General features: G+C 49.4%; 1 protein-coding gene across 1 annotated transcript in view; it reads left to right on the top strand.

Annotated features, from left to right (window-relative positions):
• The window catches only part of LOC149344130 (neprilysin-2-like), a 195,513-nt gene that overhangs the window by 25,960 nt on the left and 160,574 nt on the right, over positions 1–8,979 (top strand). The window lies entirely within an intron of this gene.

Here is an 8,979-nt window from a genome sequence, read left to right as displayed (position 1 = left end):
CACACTGAACTTCTTTAACAAAATAAGTGGCCCGAATCAAAGGTCTGGACACGAGCGCTTCCCCCAGACGAGTTTTATCTTCGGTCATTTCAGTGTATGTCAGTGAGGCTCCCTTTGGTAAGGTGTCAGACAATTAAGGGATCAAATCTCCGTCTACGCGACTCTAAGCGTAGTTCTACGCGAGCTGCACTCCTGTGAGTGCCGTTATCTCTTGGTAGCATGGGAAATCGACACCTGTGATTTCTAACTCAGTGACGCCCTAGCCTTTCTAACTCAGTGACGCCATAGCACTTGTCTAAGGTAAGGAAAAAAAACAGTAACCTCCGATCAACTTGTTTTAACTCAAATGTAGCCTTTCCCTGCCTGATTTCATAAACACACACAGAAAAAAAAGAGGAATAAAAAAAAAACGAAACAGCTACTTCGAGTCGCCACGCGGGGGGGGGGGGGGGGGGGGGGGGGGAAAGCTGACTCCCCGCCGCCGAGTTGAAAGGATTAGTCTTTCAGACGCGCCCGCCGGGGTCGCGCTTTGACTGATTGTACTGCGGTCAACTCGTGACAAAAGGCTGCAGAAAAAGACGATCCCCGACTCTCACTGTCGTTTCCGCGCCCCCTCGAGGCTCTACGAAAACCTTGGTCGCGCCTACAATGTCGATAACCGACTCTGGCTCTGGACAACGAGCAGTGACCAGCGCGAGAAGGTACCTCTTTATCTCGCCCCACGAAGGAAGCTCGGCTACCCATTCGCCATGCGCGCTTCCTAGAATGCGGTGCCAAATGTGAAGGACGATTCCTTTTCAAGTGCGCCCGCCGAACACGCCTGCATGTGTCGTCTCGGTTGTTCGACGCCTGCGTTTGCATGCGCTGAGTACCGCGCCTTTTTGATCTCTTGGGCCGCTTTGCTTTCTTTCTAACTGGCTCTTTGTTCGGACGGCGCGGTCTAGTCTTTCTTGCAGGCCGATGCCCCTCTATGCACTTCGCGCCAGTTTTGCTTGGAAGACGCGCTCTTCCCTTTTCATTACTGCAGTCAGCCTTTGACTCGCGTCCCGCCTGACTAGTAACTGCAAGCGTAAGTTTACGAGGCGCAACGCGGGAAGTCTTCGCCTTTCCTTCCACCGCATTTCTTTCTTTCGCACCTGTGTGCGCAACCGAATCTAGGGCTTTGAATTTGATTCGTTTTCTCTTGGTTCTTGCCCTTTTTCTTTTTCTGCGCCTAGACTGTACCGCATGCGTCTCCTGATCATACCTAGCTATCTCTAGTTTTTCCGTCGCACTTTGGAAATTTTCCTAGAATTCAAAACTGGCCTCTGTGTCTTCGCAGCAGAGTGCCAGCTCCACGCAGCTGACAGCCGGATATGAAGCTTCCCCCGAGATCCCCGGCTCATTCCTTCGGGAGTTGTCCTCTACCGCTTGCCTGTCGCTCTGCGCGCCATTCTCTGCATTGCAGTGCTCAGCTACAACTGAGCCCGCCTGGCTGTCGCTCTGCGCGCCATTGTCTACATTGCAGTGCTCAGCTACAACTGAGCCCGCCTGGCTGTCGCTCTGCGCGCCATTCTCTCTACTGCAGTGCCCAGCTACAACTGAGCCCGCCTGGCTGTCGCTCTGCGCGCCATTCCCTGTACTGCAGTGCTCAGCTACAACTGAGCCCGCCTGGCTGTCGCTCTGCGCGCCATTCTCTCTTTGTCTAGAAGTCTGGCTCTTACTTCTATCTTTATGTTCGGCAGCCTCGCATTCTTCTTGCGCCAGCTTTGCCAAGGTAGCCTCTCCCGAGCCTTTGTCACTGAAGCCACTGTGACAACTCAACTCGATCTTACCGCGGTTGTTACTCTCAAAAGGGGTTTCCGCTGTTTCAACTTCGAAACCTTTCCCGATAGGTAAACCTCCCTTTTCGCGGTCCTGCCGGTTTGACGCCTGTATCGTCTCTACTGAAAGGGTCGCGCTCGTAACTGTCCCGACAAAGCTGTCCATTGCCACTCCTGCCTCACTCGGAGGAGAATCCTCGCACTCGTGTCGTTGAGACGCTATCTCGGAATGCTCTCTCTTAGCATTACGTCCAACTACACTGGACACGGTCTCGGATTCTGCGGCTTTCCTTGGACTACCGTACCGGTTGCACACGTTCTCTGCCACTTCCCTCGTGGTGTCGCGATTTACCAAATCGGCTACGGTCACAGACTTTTCGGGTCTTATCTGCGGACCTATTTCATAAGCATCGCTTGCTCTTTCAAGACTTCCGGCTCTCACACTACCGCCCTTTCTTCGTATTTCGTTTTGAAGTTCTAATATCTTTAGTTTCCTTGTTTCAATTTCAACCTTCCACTGTTGCCGTTGCCGTTCCTTCTCTTTTTCCCACTCCCGATCAGCTGCTATTTTCTCTCGATCGGCTTTCTCTTTAGCCTCCTGTTCGGCTTTTTCTTTACGGGCTTTTTCCTCCTGTGCGGCTTTTTCTTTACGGGCTTTTTCCTCCTGTTCGGCTTTTTCTTTACGGGCTTTTTCCTCCTGTATCAAGTTCCACGTATCTACCAGCAACTGATCGTTATGCTTGACTTGTTTAAGAATGAATTCGCCCAATTCAATTTTGGTTAGTTTGCTAGGCACTTCAACCGACAGTTCCTCGCATATCAACAGCAAGTCCGACTTGTACAACCTCATTAGGTCCATGACAACGCTTTCTCCGCTTTGGCTCTGCTAACACAACAATGCCTTGAGAATAACCCCTCTCAAACGACAAAGCCCTGATTCCCAGTCAAGATTATTCTCTGAATCTTAAAGCCTGGCGAATCCCATAGCAAAACCAAAACGCTCACCCGTGGAGAAAGTACGATGTCGCACGGTCCATCCCAGCTGCTGCCAACCAGTGTTAAGAACGGAGGTGTCCTGGAGATGACTAACTCGTTTAGCCCCACAGGTACCGGCTCCGAATGACGTTGACGGACTGCGCTATCGAGGAAACTGTACAGAAGGGTTTATTCTACATATTTACAGATGAGAATCGAATGCAATGCAATGCTGCGATCACACAACAACATCCCGTTAAATACGGTTCGCGTTCCCCAGATCCCTGACTGGGGAACTTGGTTCGAATAACGTTGTCCAATCGGATGGGCCATTGATGACGCTGGCGGTACCACCCACGGCACGGGGCGGTGCTGAAGTTCTCTCGCTCTCTCACAGCTCGGGGGATGAGAAGGGGAAGACAGTCATCAAACACAGATGCGTCACCTTGACCACTGCCGCAAGTTTTCTGTGCGTTGCCTCCGTGGGAAAGCAGAATCCCGCAGTCTCCTCGCAGGTGGTTGAACCTTCTCGAACTCCCCAGCCGGGTGGCCGAAGCACGAGACCCATTCGACACAGCGTCTTTTAACTAGCAGCCTCGCTCAGCGTGACCTTGCGTAGCATCATCCCGTTCGGTGACCCGAAGGCCGACTCGGCCAACGTATACCGCTGCGTCCGCCGTGCTTCATGTGCATCTCTGCTTCCAGCGTTGCTGCTGCTGTCACAAGTTCTCGCCGCATCTTTGCCTAACGACGACACTCGTCTGACAGTAATTTCTCCCAGGTCCGTGGGACACAGCCTCCTTCGATCGGTTCGGAGGTTCGGTGATTTGGAGTGCAACAGCCCCGGCCGTCGTCGTCTATGCTTCTGCCGCCGGCGCCAGGCCTCGTCATATCCCTTGCTTTGCGATGAGTCACACCCGGCTTCCAGGACCACGTTGTCCACTCTTAACAGCGTCCCCAGGAACATGCTTCTCCTGCGGCACTTGTGATGAAGTCACCAGCCTCGACGCGGCACACCAATCGCATTTCGGCGGTGACGCGCATGTAGCCGAAGCGCAGCGACGTTCGTTAAACGCTGCACGCATGCAGAAGGCAACCGCTACATGTGTGCGGCGGATCGGGCAAATGGAAGTGCTCTCGGGATGCAAACCTCAGAAGTTCTGCACGACGAGATCACTTCCCTTACCTACACGGTCTTTTCTTCACTGCCTTCCTCATCTAGTCACCCTCGGCCGGCCTCAGGGGTTGATCAACGTTGAGACACATTTTGTGGCGTTCCTTTCAAGAAAGCGATTTCTTATTATTTTATTTCTGTTACCATAACTATCAGTAATCCTGCCACAAACAAACCACAACCATCACCTACTGAAGCGCCAAAGCACCATTCAGAGCAAACTGAGCAATAGGAAACTTGAGACGGATAAGCTAGCAGTCATCATCCGCGTTAGTACAGGTGTCTATGTCATTTATTTTTTTTTTTGTTACCTCGCGAAGTTTTTATTAAAGTGCTCTCGCGGTGTGCGAGTGCACGGCGTTGAAGTGTGTTTAAAGTGGCCGGTTTAAAGTGCTTACGTTCTGCACAGATGGCCTTGAAGATGTCTTTTGCTACCTTTCGCGAGAGATCCAAACATAACAGTGGGTCGCTGCTTCGAAAGACACGATTTCAAGCTCTCTAGGACACTATTGGTACGCTGGGATTACCTCCGCGACAGTAGCTATTCTCATAGATTGCCGATGAGGCGTCGACTGAGGCTACTAAATTTGGGTCTTGAGAAACGGCTCAGCGGTGCAGAATTCCTAAAGAAATTTAGGGTCTGTCAACGACAGACCCTAATTTCTTCATTGTTGAAATGCGACCACCGCGATCAAGGTCGGGCTGTCGAAGTCGTGATTAGCGGCCGAGTGCCGTAGCAGCTGACAAATATCGGCCGGCGCTATATTACTTGCAACATAATATTTCAGGCTATTATGCGATCATATGAAGTTCTAAATAGGAACAAAAAAATAAAGGAAAATTCTAGCAGAAAGCAAACAGCGGCAAGTCCTTCTTGCGTCTATCACGCACAGGTGAGGCACACGTTTTAGATGGCAATTGTATTGACTTTCTAGCAAAGTCAAATTCTGGTTTTGTTTTCATATAAGACATTTCGGCATATAGGAATAAAATTTTCCAGCCCAGCATCTGTGGCAAGGGCAGAAGGCAGGGGTACGTCCTGCAGCCAAATGACCTGGTCAGTGTTCCAGAGGCCGCAGGCATCACTTAGCTGTCACTCTATGCGCTACGCCTCTCCCAAATTGCGTTCCCTGTATGCACCAAGTCTCGGCTGTGAAAGCGACTTGAAAATTTGGGCCATAGGACAGTGCATTTCTTCTTAATTACGTAGAGCTACGATGAAAACTACGAATGCTCTCGTGAAGGCTTCCAAGCATAACTGTAAAATTTTGTCCCACGAGTGAGATGCCCGGAAGCAATCGCAGAATGATTAGTCGATTACAGACCAGCCGAAGGACGTTTAAGAGTACAACATATACAGTACAGTCGAAAAGAATACTGGGTATATCAGCGCAACTGGACGAAAGAAAGAAAAATAAAGAAACAACACAGACGAGCTTTGACTCGATGATAGATTTTTTATTCAGATAGCTACAGTCACAAGACACACCGCCAGCGCACATTCTGAGAGTGCAATGTAAAAGAAACCGTGCAAACCGTACATCATTCAACCGTTATAACAAAATTCCAAGAAACCAGCGAAAACAACACAGACAAAAACAACAGCACCTTATGCTCTGACAAAGACACCAATTTCTTTACCTCCTAACTTTAAGGGCGGCTTTCTAAGGCACTGTTCTTTGTCGAATGAAATATGCCACCATGATCTTCCGCTTACTCTGATTTCTTTGACGAAATAAAATGCTACTGCGGGTGAGTGATGTCCTGCATACTTTTTTGTTTTTCTCCTGGGCAAGTTCACATAAGTTCATAACGTGTGGAACAACTTAACCGGATGAAATACGGAAAGAACGAGGAAAGAATGCAGACGAGCTTCGACTGGCATCAAAATTTCTTTATTTAGAAAACCACATAATTTTAGCTACAATCACGAGACCCATTAGATCCCGCGCACATGCTTATAGTACATTCTAGTAAAGCTACATCAGTCTATGGCTCAAACCTTGCAACAACAAAAAAAGAGAAACCACCGCCAAAAAAAAGTGTCACGCGACGCTTAACAGACTACTAAGTGGGGCACACAGAAGAAACTCGCCATCTTGGCACTAACGCACCAGGCTCAGGACGACACACTCATGTAAATGAACCTATAACAGTATAACTGTGGTGAACCTTTATTACCAGCGCATACAGAGGAGTGACCGGAAGCCGTCTCATGCTTGAACGACATCCGCTATCTCTTGGGCAGCGGCGGCGTCTTCAGCGAGCTGAAGGAGCTTGATCTGTGTTGTCAGGTCGGCGAAGATTAGAGCCTCTGAATGATCAGAATCGGTGAATTAGTCACTCGGAAGTAGGCTCTGTGGGCTGTTAAGGATCATATAATTTAGATCGGCTTTGCTACCACAATTTTCTCATTTGTCTGAGTAAAGTCTTTCTCAATAGAAGCTGCAGAAGTGGGAATTTGGATAGGTGTTTGTTTGAAGTTTACGCCAATCTTTGGCCTGTCCTTTGGAGAGCGTTTTATCTGCTGAGAGCAATATGAGGCTTGCAAGGCTGTACTTCTGTATTATTTCTCTGTACGAAGACAACCTTTCCTTGCCGGAGTATAGAGCGGGTGGGCTGCACGACCCAGCTCGGCGGGACAGTTCTCGAGCTAGGTTACCAGCCGCCTCATTACTAGCAAGAGATATGAGCAAGCGTTCAGATTAGGCGAATGCGCCATGTTGGTTTAGAATTTCGCAGAATCCGCGCTGCTTGGGGGATTCTTTTAAACGTGTACTTATGTATCGCCAGTTTTGAGTCACCCACAATGTTTCTGCTGAGGATCCCGCAATGGCGATAGCATTGCCTGTTCGTTCTGCCACGTGTGTGCTGAGTGCACGTGGTGCCCACAGTTATGGACGTACCATGTTCTGTGGTGACCGTACCTACCATTTCGTCAGCCGTGGAATCAGTTCCACCTACATATCCACTGAGGTATTCATAAAATGTTTCCCGAACGATTTGGCCCCCTGTACGTCGTTCACACTATAAATCTTAGTGCATGTTCCTAGGTATCGGTGAGGTGGCCAGACCGCTATCCACTCTTCTTGGGGATCCTGAAGTAAATTATCGGCTCCACGATTTCAGCAAAGGGATATGTACGGTTGCGCAGGTAGCGAAGGTAATATATTATTTTGCAGAAGCTAGACACGGAAAGAGCTCAACAAATTCATTTAATTTACTTATTCTCAGATGCGAGTGAACCAATGGTTGGCGGCAGACCTAACAAGTGCCTCAGGAGTGCTTCGTCTCTGAAGCCTTTCTTCGCATTAACTTCACCGTCCGCAGGGAGCTCGTGACGTTTCCTACCATCATAGGAGTCTCTCAGCGACTAATGCAGGTTCTAAAGAATAGAGGTGCTGCAGCCGCACGACATGTACGATTTCGATTTTCCTAGGCTGTGGAGCTCAGGTAGAAAGGCAGAATATCAAATAGCTCACTTCGGTTTTGAGATCCAACACAACTAGCGCGCCAGTTAAGTGCGAGAACAGTTTCTTGCACAAGCGGCACTTGTGCAAAGTGCACCACATGCTTACTAAGGCACCAGGTACTGGAAACATCCTTGCATGAGCCGCCGTAACACTTCTTAAAACAATCCTGCGAGGCAAAGATGAGGATGGGATTGGGGGTGCTGGATTCTTCAGCGAGACAGGGAGCGCTTGCTACAGCGCGCTATGCGGAAAGGGAGAGCAACGAGACAGTGTCGAGAGAGCTTCCATGCCGACGCACATATAGAAGTAAAAACCGGTTAAACCCGTTGTTGCGTATCCGGAAGCGTTATAGACGTAAACGATTAAGCGAAAAATGCTCTTAGATAGCAATTGACAAGAGGGGAGAAGGCCGTTGCTCAGCGCGCGCCTGGTGCGCTTTGTGTGATCATTGGTTTGCGGATATTACTGGGTCGAGTGACGACAGTGACTTGTGGAGCAGCATTTAAAACGTCTGCAGTAAACCGGCCCCCAAGATCACAGAGCACTTCGCGATTAAGCCTCTCTCAAAATGGAGAACAATGACAAAGACATCAGTGGCGCTGGCCCATGCGATCAAGGCTGCTTCGATGCATAGCGTCGCGTGGTCGGACCACATTATCGAGGCGAGCATACACGGGACTTCGGTCATGCTTCAGTATAATAATTCCATCGCCACGCCATTCTTGTCCAGGGCAGCCAATGTATTGCGGTAAAAAAAAATTTAAGGCCACACTTAAAATTTTGAACAGCGGAAGAAAGGGCGTGTAACCATACAGGTGGCTTTTAACGCTGAGCCCAAGGTCGGCAAATTATGTGATATGGTCAGGAAGAAGCTGGAAGAGTTAGACGCTGGAAGAGTTAGAAGCTGGACGTGTAGGAAGGTGCGCTGTTGAACACGCCAACAGATACGTTCCGTGCAACATAGGAGTTGTGTACAGAGTACCGCTCACGTGTGGAAAAGTTCATTATGTGCAGACCGGAAGGTGAATCAACGTTCGTCTCAGAGAACATGAGCTGTCGCTAGAGGCCTTGACAGCTTATTCCAATCCTGTCATTCGCTGCCGTGACTGTGGCAAAGAAGGCAATAAAGCCTGTTCACCGGAGTTGGGGGCTGTCGCCGTTGTCCACAGGCGCAAAATCAGTTACGTCGGGAGATAGCAGAAGCTTATCTCATCACCACGTCGCACACCCCGTGTGTCTCAAAACTTCCTGTGGTGTTACGCCCGGTCGAGCTGGATTATTTTGTCAGAACTAATGCAACTCCATGATGTTATAGCACCCGTGTCCTTTCATTTCTTTGTGTTTTTTCCGTGCGTGTGTTTTATGCGCTGTGCGCCGGCGTGAACTGGGTTTTAATGTTTTAAACCGTGAGTCTTTTGTAATAGAAATTCAGTTAGCTCTTCGTGTGTGTCCATGTTTTGCTGCTTAGGCCTAGTTTCTTCGCGTTGTTCAACATGCCAAACGCTCGCAAACGCGCCCATGTTTCGGCTCCACTGAACCACACTTAAGCTCCTCC

This window comes from Amblyomma mixtum, chromosome 5 (assembly GCF_055824585.1).
Source record: "Amblyomma mixtum isolate Tamu chromosome 5, ASM5582458v1, whole genome shotgun sequence".
Classification (NCBI taxonomy): Eukaryota; Metazoa; Arthropoda; class Arachnida; order Ixodida; family Ixodidae; genus Amblyomma; species Amblyomma mixtum.
Note: the sequence above shows the minus strand (reverse complement) of the source record. Positions and strands in the feature narration are given on the sequence as shown.